The sequence below is a fragment of the Myzus persicae genome, unplaced genomic scaffold, assembly GCF_001856785.1.
Source record: "Myzus persicae strain clone G006 unplaced genomic scaffold, MPER_G0061.0, whole genome shotgun sequence".
In the NCBI taxonomy this organism is placed as follows: domain Eukaryota; kingdom Metazoa; phylum Arthropoda; class Insecta; order Hemiptera; family Aphididae; genus Myzus; species Myzus persicae.
The window spans coordinates 325,479-339,351 of NW_019101024.1; the positions used below are offsets into that span (position 1 = coordinate 325,479).

The 13,873-nt window shown below is 32.6% G+C and overlaps 1 protein-coding gene and 1 long non-coding RNA gene across 4 annotated transcripts in view; one reads left to right on the forward strand and one right to left on the reverse strand.

Moving 5' to 3' along the window:
• The window catches only part of LOC111027314 (proton-coupled amino acid transporter-like protein pathetic), a 34,517-nt gene that overhangs the window by 11,953 nt on the left and 8,691 nt on the right, over positions 1-13,873 (forward strand). The gene's annotated exons all lie outside the window — the stretch shown is intronic.
• On the reverse strand, positions 719-13,796 carry LOC111027316. The gene is made up of 3 exons (XR_002603767.1): positions 13,058-13,796; positions 8,144-8,357; positions 719-8,073 (listed from the first exon to the last, which is right to left on the reverse strand). It is a non-coding gene; the product is annotated as an uncharacterized LOC111027316 (long non-coding RNA).

Consider the following 13,873-nt stretch of genomic DNA (forward strand, 5'->3'; position numbering starts at 1 on the left):
TCAATTTAAAGTTAATTAATTTTTCCCCGATATCGAACACCAATAATTATTGTTCTACTTTTATAATTTAACACTGCTCCACCTAGGGGTCCAAAACCATTCGACTAAGACATCCCTAAATCCAAGTCAACACGTACTTTCCACCTAAGTCACCTAATTAAGTGTAAATTATAATTACATAATAATAATCTAAGAACAATATACTTACCGTGTGGCGTGTGCCAATCGGCAATCGTTTCACTCACGCGGCAATCGTTTCCACGAACAGCGTGGGTTGCCTTAAATTTACCAAATGACAAACCCTCCCACACGCGCGTTCCACCCCGGCGCATATAAAATACGACCCCAATACGACGACGGGCATATATCGATTTAGACTATTCAAAGATATTTCTGTAAAATCCAATTATTGTGCTAAATTATATTATACGGTTCGGAGTAATGGCGCGACGCACGCGATGAACAATTTAAATTTAGCCTACGATTGCGTATAGTGGATATTCGATTTGAATTAAAAGGACAATCATTTTTTTACATTGTAAAATTAATGCTTATGATGTTTGTGTACATGGACGAATGACGTAATGATGTAATAACTAATATTTGTATAGATTTCGAAACCGTTTTGTTGTTGAACAGCAAAACCTCACTTAAATATTTTGATCCGTGTCCTGACGGCGATTATATTTTCATTTTTACTGACAATAAAATATAATCGTATTTAATCGCGTGCAAACAAATTATTTTTGTGCGAGACCGGTAGTACATAATAATAATCACAATAATAATAATAATAATGATGTGTATTTTCAATACGATAGAAATGCAAGTGCTGAAGACTGAAGAGTACAGTTGTATACGTAATACGTACAATGATTGGATGTAGCGCGGTATTTGTAGAGCATTACTTTTTTTGGAGCAATGTAAGTGTTGTATTACTGCTTTGTTTCGGTAATCTTTGTTCGGTTCAGTTGGTTTATCGTTTAAAATAACGACACTACAAAATGTTCCATTGTAAATAGCGCAAACGTCGCTAGCCACGCGCGACAAGAGTTTACGTTTCTTTACAAATTTAATATTTCTGTCTTATCGTGGACTAAAAATTTAAAAATGTTGATTACGTTTTTGTCGAATTATAGATTCAACAGTTTCATTGGAGATTTCTCTTTCGAACCCCCCCGGCCTACAAATATTTTTTATTTGCATAATAATAAAAGAAGTGATATAATTCTATCAATCTCTTTCATTATTATGATCATGTTGCGATTGGCGTAGCGCACTAGGGCACATTAAAATATGACTTCGAGTGACTTCTGATATTCTAACAAAACTGCACTCATCATATCGCAGAAAAATATAATCGTAGAAAAGTCTCCATGATCTCTCGCTAAATCATCACGTCCGGCGAGTTAGACACTTGTATTTCCCTACAGTATTTTAATGTCCGTCACTCTGTACCTGGTATATGCCTGCAATTAAATTATAATCGCGATTGTGCGCTGTTCCTACCCCTTTCCCAAACCGTAGCATAGAACACTCAACCAACCTTGAACCATTGAATGTACTACAACAACGGGTTGGGTTAGGTCAGTTGGTCTTCTTTGCTATGCAGACGAACCAATAATTTTATGCTAACCACTCGTTACGAAAATCAATTACAGCCGATCAGACCGATTTGAGTGCGAGCGATTAGGGATTTATAAGTAACCGGAGGAAAATAAACACGAATTTAAACTCCGACAGGGGGGTTGGTTTCCGAGTGAAACAACATAACCCGCGTGCGTGAGTGTGCGGGCTTAGCAATTTTCCACCGCCGCCGCCGCCCCCCCGACACGGTCGTTTCCGTCGGACTTTGGCCTTAACCGTCGCGGCCGAGTCGTCTCGGGTACTGCTTTTATTTTATTTTTTCCCTCCAGCGTGCGTCATTCGGTTCTACCAGCCGCCAAATATCGATTTGAAAGCTTTCGCTAGTTCATTGTGTGCATACCACGTGTGTGCTTATACAAACGAGCTCGCCGCTCTGGTAGTAGTTGTTTTCTGCGTTTACGGAAGCCAGTGGTGATTTCAGTACTACCGCCTCAACAGTGACGTAAGTTCGGTTTTAAATGGAGGTACCGAAAAGAGGCAAAAGTGTTGACCAATCAATGTAGGTAACCGAAAAAAACAGCTCATTTCGACTTATTTATTCTTATCTCAATTCAATTTCAATATCACATAATTTTAATATTGTGTTCTATCATAGACAAAAATAACATGTATACCTATTGCGAAAAAGACACATGAGATTAGATAAATAAATATGAAAACTACCTCAGTGGCGTTTTGTTAACTTTCCTACATACAGAATACAGATCGAACAAATTAAATAATAATGTTAAACACGACTGATAAAATGCTATTCAAAAAGCAAAACATATTATTGAATTCATAAAAAAGCGGTTGTTTTGTTTTATAGTTTGTATTATGCCTGTTAATACATACTGCCGCTGGAATAAAAGTAAGTTTAGAAATACCATTTTACTGGAATGCCTATATAATACGTATAATATATTGTTGTTGTACACGCCTGTCCTATACCTATTTATATAATATCTGCGTCATTCCGTTCGACAGTAGACGAATCCTACAATAATAGCGTGTATTTAAAAATAGTATAAATACATAATAATGTAGGCCGGTATAATAATATTCTGTTCCTTCACACAACAAACACACAAATTCACATAATATACCACTTACACCAAGTTTTGTATGGATGGCTAGACGTCTAAATAACATCCGAACTTCGAAACTACAGTACAAATCTATAATTCCACAATGCTTGTATCAACAATATTAAATCAAATGTTTCCTCAACAAATCAGTCAGTTTGCAAATGCCGACCTTGCCAGTCACATCAAATTATTGGAGCACGGCGGCCGATTAATGATTATGAAATTCAACTACTTATATACAATATGTATCGCGTATAGACTAATAATATTTATGGAGGAACCGTCCGGATTGAAGACAAATCGACAATCTAAATATTATTCGGAGTGCCATGAATTCGTCCGTCGAAACAGTGATAAATGCTTTTCATACGTGCACCGAAAAGTGGTTCCCTGTCCGTACGGTGTTGTTTCAAAATGGAAACCAGTGCACCACCGTGGCTTCACTTCGTCTACTCACCCAACCTCGTCAGTCATGTTTTGGAGGGTGTATGTAGTGTATATCGGGGATGCCGTATATTATATTTTAATTATTATCCATTTGTAAATGACCGAATTATCTAATTGTCTGTACGCGGTACTCCTGTCATAACTAGGTAATATGTACATATAAATATTTCAAAAATCATATTATTTTCACTTTACTTCTTGTCACCGTGGATAATAATTTATCCGAAACAAACTATGTAAGCCTTACATTGCAAATGGGTCATTGGAGTGAACGTTTTTGAACTTTGGAGCTTTGAAAGCAACCAGCGGATTGACAAATGGACAAAATTCAGTTGAAATCAATGTACTTGCTTTCATTTGATCGTCACAATTTCCCCAGAAATGTCAAAAAATGACCTCTGCATACTATATCTGTCAGTGTTTGATTTGAATACAGTGATCTGCACTGGCCTTTCATTTTCTTCTGCAAAAAGTGATTTATGAAAAAGAAACCCTAGAAGAGGACAACACCGCACATCGTTGTCAACAAAAAATAACACCAATATAATAATACGCATTTCTTGACGCATTCGGTGTCCAAAAGTAAATAAGGAAAATTCAAATAAAATATTATACACCCAGCTGCACCTCCACTCGAGAACAATTTCACCAACATTTGGCCGATATAACGATGCAATAAGTATATTTGTATAATATAATATGACACGCGTCCACGATAAACGGTTGAAATGCCGTGTACATATCTATAACAATAATAGGTTTACACAGATTATATTTTATATAGCCATATATATACGACGTACGTGTGTGTATTTACCCTGCGTTTATAGACGGCCAAAAATCGATTTTGACACGGCGGCGACGACGATAACTTTGACGCGTCGACGTTAACAATATAATAATATGAATAATATGATGTATTTTATGTCATATTGTGTTTGCGGCGAAACCGAATTTGTATGGTCGACACGTACTTCTCGGGTTAGTTTGTGTACATTATTTTTTGTGTGTGTTTGCACTCAAACGATATGTACACTCGGTCATTACCGTTTTTTTTACCAAAGAATACGTTTGTTTTCGTATTTTTTTGCTCTCGGAGTTCTTCGTCAGGAGACAATGTGTCACACCATTTACGTCTTGTACCGCCATCGAGTGAGTGAATACACCATGAGTATTATGGCACGGCGTTATTATAAAATACACATAAGTGTTGTGTACCAAATATTTAGGTAAATAATATCCTGATATCCCTAACGTCTATATTATAGGTTAAAAGGATATAAAATATAACCATACACTCTGGCACACTATTTTCACTGTGTATTATGATCATCGGCATAAAGCATGACTAAGGAAAGCTTTTCCTCTATAAAATGCTCTAGTCTCTTTTGGATTTTGTACCAAGTCCTCTAAAGAATCAGGAATTTAAATTTCTCATTAGTAATTTAATATTTTTAAAAAACACATCTAATATTTATACAACAAATTAATAAAATTAAAATTACGAGTTACGTTTTGATTTCCTGTGTTATTATTTAATATTATCTTATTAGTGGTCTTGATTATATTAGGGTACCTATGATATAAATATCCTTCATCATAAAGTTAAATGTATGAATTATTAATAGGTTTAATATACATATTATTATTGTACCTACAATGGCTACATTTATAATATAGTTTGATCTTGCGTTAGTGCCTTACTGGTAATTATTTCCACTCCGATACAGGTATAATTATATGATAGTTTTATTGAGTTTTAACTGCAAGTTGCAAGTCAATAAACGTAGTCTATGTTATTATTTATGTTTTATGCAAAGACCTTAATTATTTGTTAACGTTAGGTGCGGAAGCGGTAACGGCCTAGCCCACCCAAGCCTTATTTTTGATTTTGATTTTGCAGGACTAGCTCCTGTCACAAGTTACTACTACATTTTAGTTACGCCCATGGATATGATACAGTGTAATAGTATAGGTTCTATCGTCGTATATACAAGCATACAGCTGCGGTGCACAAATGTATATAGGAGACAGAAGTGTTTATTGTGTTTTTCATTTTATTTTTTTCATTCTTTTTAGCAACGATAGTTCTTTTATTTATTTATTTTTTCGGACAATGAGTTCTGTTATTGGCGAGGTCGGCGTGTATGCGCCGGCTCCACACCGCCTCCGGTCCCCGTCCGTTTTCCAGATCAATACCAGTCGGACCGCCCGTTACCGGACGTCCAAAACCTACAGCCCGTAACGCGCTCCATAACCTCTGTAACGTGCTAACCAGCAGGCTTCGGTTCGTGTACACATGGCACACACACAAGTGTGTGTCGTACACTCGTACTATACAACTTGTAATAAAAATTATTTTAAAGTTTAAAAAATAATAAAAACGAAGTAGAATACGGTGGTTAATTTACGAGGTATAATAACGTGTTTCGTAGACGTCTCAACATAATCTTTACAAACTGATTATTTTTTAACATTCATTCATTCATGATAGTATATCATCTTAACTTTATCGAATTACTCGTGTTCTTAAAATTTATTTTCATGATACCTATTTTCAAAAAATATCCATAAACGTTATCACGTAACTGTATGTCTGTATGGTATATTATTGTAATTAAAACGGACATCGCGTAGTGTGTCCACTGGACAATAATAATGAAAATTTAATTTATCTGTTTGCCTACCCATATATTATAGTTGATAAAACTGTAATAACACTGAATCACTACAACATTATAAGTTATAATGTTTTTACAACACTCGCAACGGTTGGTGGTAAATAATAATCATTAACGTTTTAAAGTCACATCTTACAATTATTGTATCATAAATATCTCGGCGAGTCCGGGTGTAACGCGGCGGTCAGTTTTGTATTAACTCTGCCAGACGCGGCGAGCACGTGTATAAAGCGTGATTTTCGCGTGTATACCATTTCTCATTTTACGTACAGGCATGTGTGCGGTGAAAAAAAACCAGGCTGTGCGCCTGCCAAATGCCTCCTCTCTCTCAATCTCTCTCACTCTCTTTTTCCATTTTTATATATAGTATCCTAGTCACCCCCTCCACCGTCTCTATCTGTCTATCTGTCTATATCTATCTGTTTGTTGTGCATCGTGCATCAGCATCGGAAAAAGCAGCACACTCATCTGTCCCGTCTATACTATATTTAATATTGCTGCCCCGCTCAGATAACATCATCATTATCACAGACTACGATGGCGAAATGGTAATTTATATGTACGGCGGGAAAGCCGGCGCTGCGTCGGAGATTTGCGCGAAATGTTTATTACATGTGCGCCAGGAGAGAAACATAATCCGAAGAGCGAATAAATAAAATAAAGAGCACAGGACGCGAGCTCGCACTATTCATTATGCATTCAGGCCAACCGGTCAGTCTGTACCTGAGTCCAGGTTATTGCAGGGGAGCCTCGAACAGGTGCACCTGCGAACCACAAGCCTGCAAATCGTGATTGGTTTTTCTTTTTTCTTGTATGTCAGTCTGCCCACAACCAGCTCCCAACCATCATAACCAGGATTGGTATTGCAGAGTTTGTCACCGTATTAAATACACGCAGTCTCCACCGAAATCGGACAAGTGATTCGTTTTGTAAACATTTATTTTGCGGAAAATCCACCGTAGGCCGTAAACGGAAATCGTTCAAAGAGTTCAGTAGTCTCACAAACGATATACGTTTCCGTCGGTTTTCGAATTCCACGTCGACTACCAATGGAATGTTCTCAAATCTCATTTAAAATGTATACAATATATTATCATATTATGATTATTCCGATTTCAGTTAGCACTCGATTTGTATTAAAAATAAGTTGGCTGCTTCGGCGGTTAAATAATTGTACACGTTTGTACATGAAAAAGCGTTGAGGGTTTTAGTCGCACAATAAAATATTATATAATTCCACCGAGATGCGAGAATTATTGTCGGAAGCTAAAGAGACCTTTAATGCTGGGATTTGACGTGAACGTTTATTTCTATACACTGTGGTAAACAAAAAAGGTTTTATATTGTTGACCGTTGCAACCTTTTAGGCTTTGCGCCTCACACGACTTGCGTTGTCCTCCTACAAACCCTATTGTTTTCAACAGTGGTTTCAATTGTTCTCGGGTCACAACTCGCAAGCATAACGTGGGTGTGCGTATAACAAATGGCATGTACAGTCAACGATCGTAACTTCGTCGTAAGTCTTACAATTTTATCGATAAACGGGTTTTATACTTTTATATTATATTGTCATGTGCCCAGTAACACGTGCACATTTTATATAATATTTATGTTCATATTTCCTTCACACGTTTTATACTTAGTAATATCATGTAGTGTGGTGTATATAAACGTTGAACACACGATACGCTATTTATGCATCTAGCTACGGTTTATCGATTCGCAGAGATTTATCTATAATTTATGCGCCTGCCAGCATAATATTACACGCAATATACACACGCCGAATGACTGGGAAATCGGAGTTCGTTTTTTTTGCTACTTTTCGCTGATCCTCTCAATCACCGGAGGCCGCTTTAATAACATATATTAAATTCGTTAGGACACGGACGTCAGGTGTTATATTTCGTTTATATGGAACGCCCGACGTCGTTAACACGCGCCCGCGGGCATCCGAAAATAGTCAAACCGCGATTTATGTTCGTACATTAGATTCTCGAATGTTTAAAGGTTTCACTCGATGTTCTTGTTTGTGCTTGAGCAGCTCGGTTGTCGGAGGTATTCGTTGATGGATATGTCCGCGCACATATTATTAGGGTTGTGGATGAGATTGAAATCGCAAAGTAGATTCCTATACAGAACCATTTTTTTTTAAAGAAGGTGTCGTCTCCATCCCTCGCAGTGTAATTGTACACGTGGATGTAATTTATTATTAGTTGGATCCTTGGATACTGAAAGCGATATCATATTATACATTATTGTGTCTAAATTGATTTTAAATGTACGTATTACTTTCCTTACAAAATCAATGAAATAGTGTAAAATACCGTTTTCCGAACATTACCGTGAACCCGCTCGCCTTCTTCCCGAACAAAGTTATTGCTGCTGTCCGACGATTACATAATTATGATGGAATTGAGTTGATATTCAGACATCTGCTCGCTCGCCATGTTCGGGGCCCGATGGCCGTACTTCTTAATTCGTACTATGCATCACGTCCAAATTGTTCTCATCACTGCGCAGTCAAAACACAAAATTACAAAATGCTAATCGCGCATGTCCGCAGGAATTATTATTATTATTATTATTATTATTATTATTATTATTATTATTATTTATTATTATTGTTGTTGTTGTTGTTGTATACCAGACGCAGTTTCGTTATTTTTCATAGATAGCACAATTGTGTACCTACTACCTAGCAGTCATGCATAGTATAAGTGTTATATATAATGTACATATTACATATATATGTATACATCTTATACACAATGGTGTGAATTAAACAATACGAAAACCGCACTTAGAACGTGCCAATAACCTTAGTCGATATAACAAAATAATATGTTGGATTTTATTATAATGCTCGTATGTACGACTAGAAACGTGTGTGGTGCATATTATGAATAGGAAGCGATATCGCATGATGATAAACATTCGAACGAAACCAAAAAGTGTTAACAATTTTCGTATATAATCGCCTTGAACCCAATTTAGTGAAAAGTCAATTCTATATAGGTACCTTATACCTATTGTATGTTATATGTTGGGCCGTCGAACGACTGTATAAACATTATTATTATTATAATTATTATTACCTATACCTACCTAATACATTTGTAGCAAAAATTAGGAGTTGGCACGAAGTAATTAATTATTGAGTTTATCTCATGCGATTCAAAAAATATAACCTATAATGTTCATGTATATTGACTATATAGGTATTGTGATATCTTAAAATCTTGTTTAATTTGAAAAAAAATATTATAGTACCTATGATAACTAGTCAGTCCGGTCAAAACTACAATATGTTCCTTACGACATTCAAGGTTTGCATTCGTCTAATAATATAATACACAGGCTGTATTTAAATGTTTTAATACAACGAAATAATTTAAATTTATACGCAAAAATTACAGCAAGCAACATTTATTGCAATATTTTAAAGCGACGGGAATAACTTACTGAATTGGGAAAGTACCCTGAATATCTGACAAATTAATCTTAAAATTAAGACACCAAATCTAATGATTGTAGTACGGTGTATTTGAAATTTGAAAAATATATATATTTTAGATGTTATTTAATGTATTGTACTACATTTCATAAGTTAAAGATGTTCATATTATAATTGTGTGTAATATATTCAGTTTCAAAATCAACGATTTAACGGGTTTTCATTTTTGGCATACTTTCAGTTACATCAATTACTGTAGTTTTCTAATGGGTTTTATAATTACGAATTATGACCTACAAAATATTCTAAGTGTATTATACATAGGTATACCTATATATCATTAAATTGACGTGCGTGTGCTCAACCTTCACTGGTTTTCATTGGACTTGAATTTTATCAAAAAAATGAATGATCATTAGCGGAGAGTATACCTATGTTATAGTAAACAAACATAACCTTTGTCTTGATATAATATGTTCCAGATTGTTTCTATAATTATGTACATTCATTAAAACGTCCGCCATACGTCAATATTAATATCAGTCATGTATATTTGATATATTTTATCGTTAAAAAAATGAATTGTATTAACTCCGTTGCGATTTGTAATGTGTTCCTTTGCAATTTGTAACTTCATTAATAATAATCCATTCAATAATAAATAAATGCATACAATATACATATACATTATAATATATACATTTTTTTCTACCAATGGGAGGTCAGGTTAGGTTAATAAATTGTGGTTAGATCCATTAGATTCATCAATGAATAAGAGTGTAATTTGAATGCATTTCGTTTTTATTATATATAATTTACTTTTTTTATTTAATATAAAAAAAGTTAATTATAATTTATTTTATACAATTGTTTAATGATCTTGTCACGTTTAAGGTTTAGTGAACATTGTTTATGTCGAATTAGAAAAAAATAATTATAATAAATGAGTGTGAATTTGTAACATTACAAAATATTTTAAAGTTTTATTAAAACGATTTTATGTATTGACAGTTGACACTGTGAATCTTTGATAATTTAAGTATAATTATTATCGTAATTAATTTACGATTAACAAACTAACAAATTTAAAATATTTTAATCTAAATAAATTCCACTTAAAATTTGGTCATGAATTTCTGATAATTATATTTTTTTTCAATTCACAAAAAAACTAAGATATATCTATTCTCAAACTGTCCAGTCTTACATACTTTTTAATCGTCTCATAGGTGTACTATTCATGGCATAAATGTTTAATAGTTGTCTATTTTGCTAAAATGTTTCAATTTAAAGGTAAATTTCATATTTTATTATCTGTGTAGTATTGTGTGGAGGTTGAGAAAAAAAAACATACTAAGCTACTTTTACTCATTGTGTCAGTGAATTCTTTGATCCTATATGTGTTAGTTTTTTTCCATTAACGCCTACCTAGGTACACTTGTTTAAACAAATGACAAATTCATAATTTAAAAACTCATTTAAATGTTATTTTGAAAACACATTTTGTACAACCGGTGTAGTAATGCCACGTGCTGATTGTCTTATACATTTTTTTTATTGTTATAATAGTTTATCATTATTGCTTACCTAAGTATTTATTTTATGTTATGTTCACAATAATTATAATTTTATTGATAATCAATATTTTCAAATCTGTCTAGACTTTTAAATAATTTCAATAGTTACTCTGATTGCCTAATATTTAAAAAGTACGATTTAATCACTGAAAATATCGATACAATACATTCTGAACAGCTTAAACTAATACAAATCATATTTTTTATATTTACATACTTTATTCTGGGTTAAATATTCATTACACCATTAAAAAAAAATTTATATATATGTATTGAATTTCATATGCAGTGAGCGTTTAGTATACGTTTCTCGGACCTATATTTTAAAAATGTCGCTATATATGCATAAAAATATTATATTGCTTTTTTAATTACTCTAATGTATACAGCTGCATTGTTAGGAATTTTTATATCAACAAATCATATTATCCGTTAGGTTAGGTTATATAATAACCTAAATACCTCCGTTACTTGTTATAGGTAAAAATAGTGTTGATCGAATTAAAATTTCGTTAAAATTTAAAATTAAAAGTTATATCAGATTGAGCGAACATACAGTAGGGCAGAAATGTTTCTGTTCTTCTATTTAGATTTATGTTTAATTATTTGCTGAACGTAAACATTTAAAAACTACCCTCGTCAACAAAAACCATTAATAACTAACCGTTGTCGCAATCCATATTATCTATCCATAAACACAAACAACGCTGTTTGTGTCGTATTGATACGTTTATTTTTTATTAAAAACAATAAGAGATCATTACGTGTCGTTATAACAACACACTCCAGTGATGACCGAGGCGTTAATTATAATGGAAGAATTAGTTTTAATTAAAAACAGACATTGTGCGTCCTTTCCTATTTCATTCCTAACGATAATCGTGATAAATTAACATCAATTCTCTGAACACGTCCACATATTCAACGTCGTCCCTCGTAATTGTTTTTGTATAATATTTTGAAATCGTATTCGACGAATTTTTGCCGTCCTTACATTATAATTTGTCAATTGCGCTGCAACAAAAACGCCACTTATTGTACTGCTCCAGAAATTATATTATATACATATTATGCTACTCGTATATGTATACTGTCCATTTGTACATAGTATATTGTACATAATATGTATTATGCATATAGTGGCCCTTCGTTGGGTCACTGAAGTCAAGGGTAAATCAATTGTGTGAAACAATATTGGACGCCATAAGTCGCCATTTATGTGGAACGAATAGATAAAAATCGATAACCATTATGTGCAATACACATAGATAAATGATGTAAACCAATTGAGATGACTAGACAAACAATATGTACTTGGACAACGATGCGTATATAGCTGCAAGTTTGAGTAACGATTATTCTTATACGTATTTAGTTAGTATAATTATTATATTTGTGGTAACGTCAAAGCTCTTTCAATCGTCAATACTTAACAATAATTAAATAGTACGTTTATATCAGTAGAACTTCGGTGACCGGGGGGGGGGGGGATTATTGCCAATTTGCCTCTAAACCTCTCTTGGAACTTAGTTAATTTCGTTAATTATATAGGCATAAATAATGAAACTTAAGTACGCTTGGACATTCTTCGGCAAGAGAATTAACATTTTTGTTTGTGTCATGGTTTTAAATTCCCCCCTCCCACCTTTAAGTTAAGTCAAAATTGATTTAGTGAAATAATTTTAAAGTTTTTGTAAACAAGCAAAGTGGGAATATACTAAATAATATAAATTATAAAAATGCCCTTTACTATTATCTCTAAACTTGCAAGGATTATAATTTTAACAATAATAAACGAGATTATTTGATATGAGGTTTAATTATTTGTAAGTGCCCATATTTGTTTGTGGTAGTATAATGAAATTTTGTTTAAAGACACTTTATTAAAATTATCCAAGCGAATTAACCAAATTGGAAAAAGTGCTTATTATTTAAGTTCTCTAATAAGAAAAATGCTTAGTATTTAAAAGTTAAAATAATAATTTTTTTTCATTATTTATAAAAAATAATGTGTTACTGAACAAACCTTCTTAGAGTTTATATAATTTAACTATTTATGAATGGTCTAGATAATTTCATATTTCATTGGCAATACTTTTTTGTTCAACAAATTAAAATAATTAAATAGGTACTAATTTAAAATCCTTCAGTATGAAAAAAAATGTATAAATGCTACATTACCTTTTTTGATTTTTTTTTTTAGCTTTTAGAGTAAAAAATGCTCAAAAACTCTTAAACGCCAACTCCATCATTTTATTATTTTTAACTATGTTTTATTGAGCACTTAAACAAATTATAAATCAAATTCGCTTTAACTGTAAGTAATATAAAATATGTATGTTTTAAGTTATTAATTATTTTCAAACTAAATTATGCATACACAATGTGTACCCTAGAAATTATGGTAATATATTGATATAAGTACTATAATATTCAGAAAATAATAAAAATATACTTGTAAAATTTGTAATTTTGTTTAAAAACAGTATAATATATTATACTGTATGTATAGATTGAATACGTTTTTTTTTTTGTAAATAAAAATAAAACAAACTAGCACTACAACCAGTAATTACACAACTAAATAATAATTGTATTGTAAACCTTCAAGTAAAAATACTAAAAACAAAAGTGCCAAAACGTGTTTGTTAAATTTAACATAAATCTAATCAGAGTAATTTTAAATGGCACTCGAGTTAGATAAATGTTTGTATTTTATATATGAAATTTTAGTGTCATGGATTTATTGATAACTTTTTGAAGGGCGTTATGCTAAGTCTGATAATTACAATTGCTTATATCAACAGTTCAGCATAAAATTATGCCTATAAATGAGTAAAAAATATATTATTGAATAAATAAAATCAGGAGTAAAACAATCATTATCTCAAGTGTTTTATTTTATACGATATAATATACATGATATAAATAAGGTATCGGGATAATTATTTTTTGTTTAGATATAGTAAAACACGATTTGTAATCCGATACCATTAA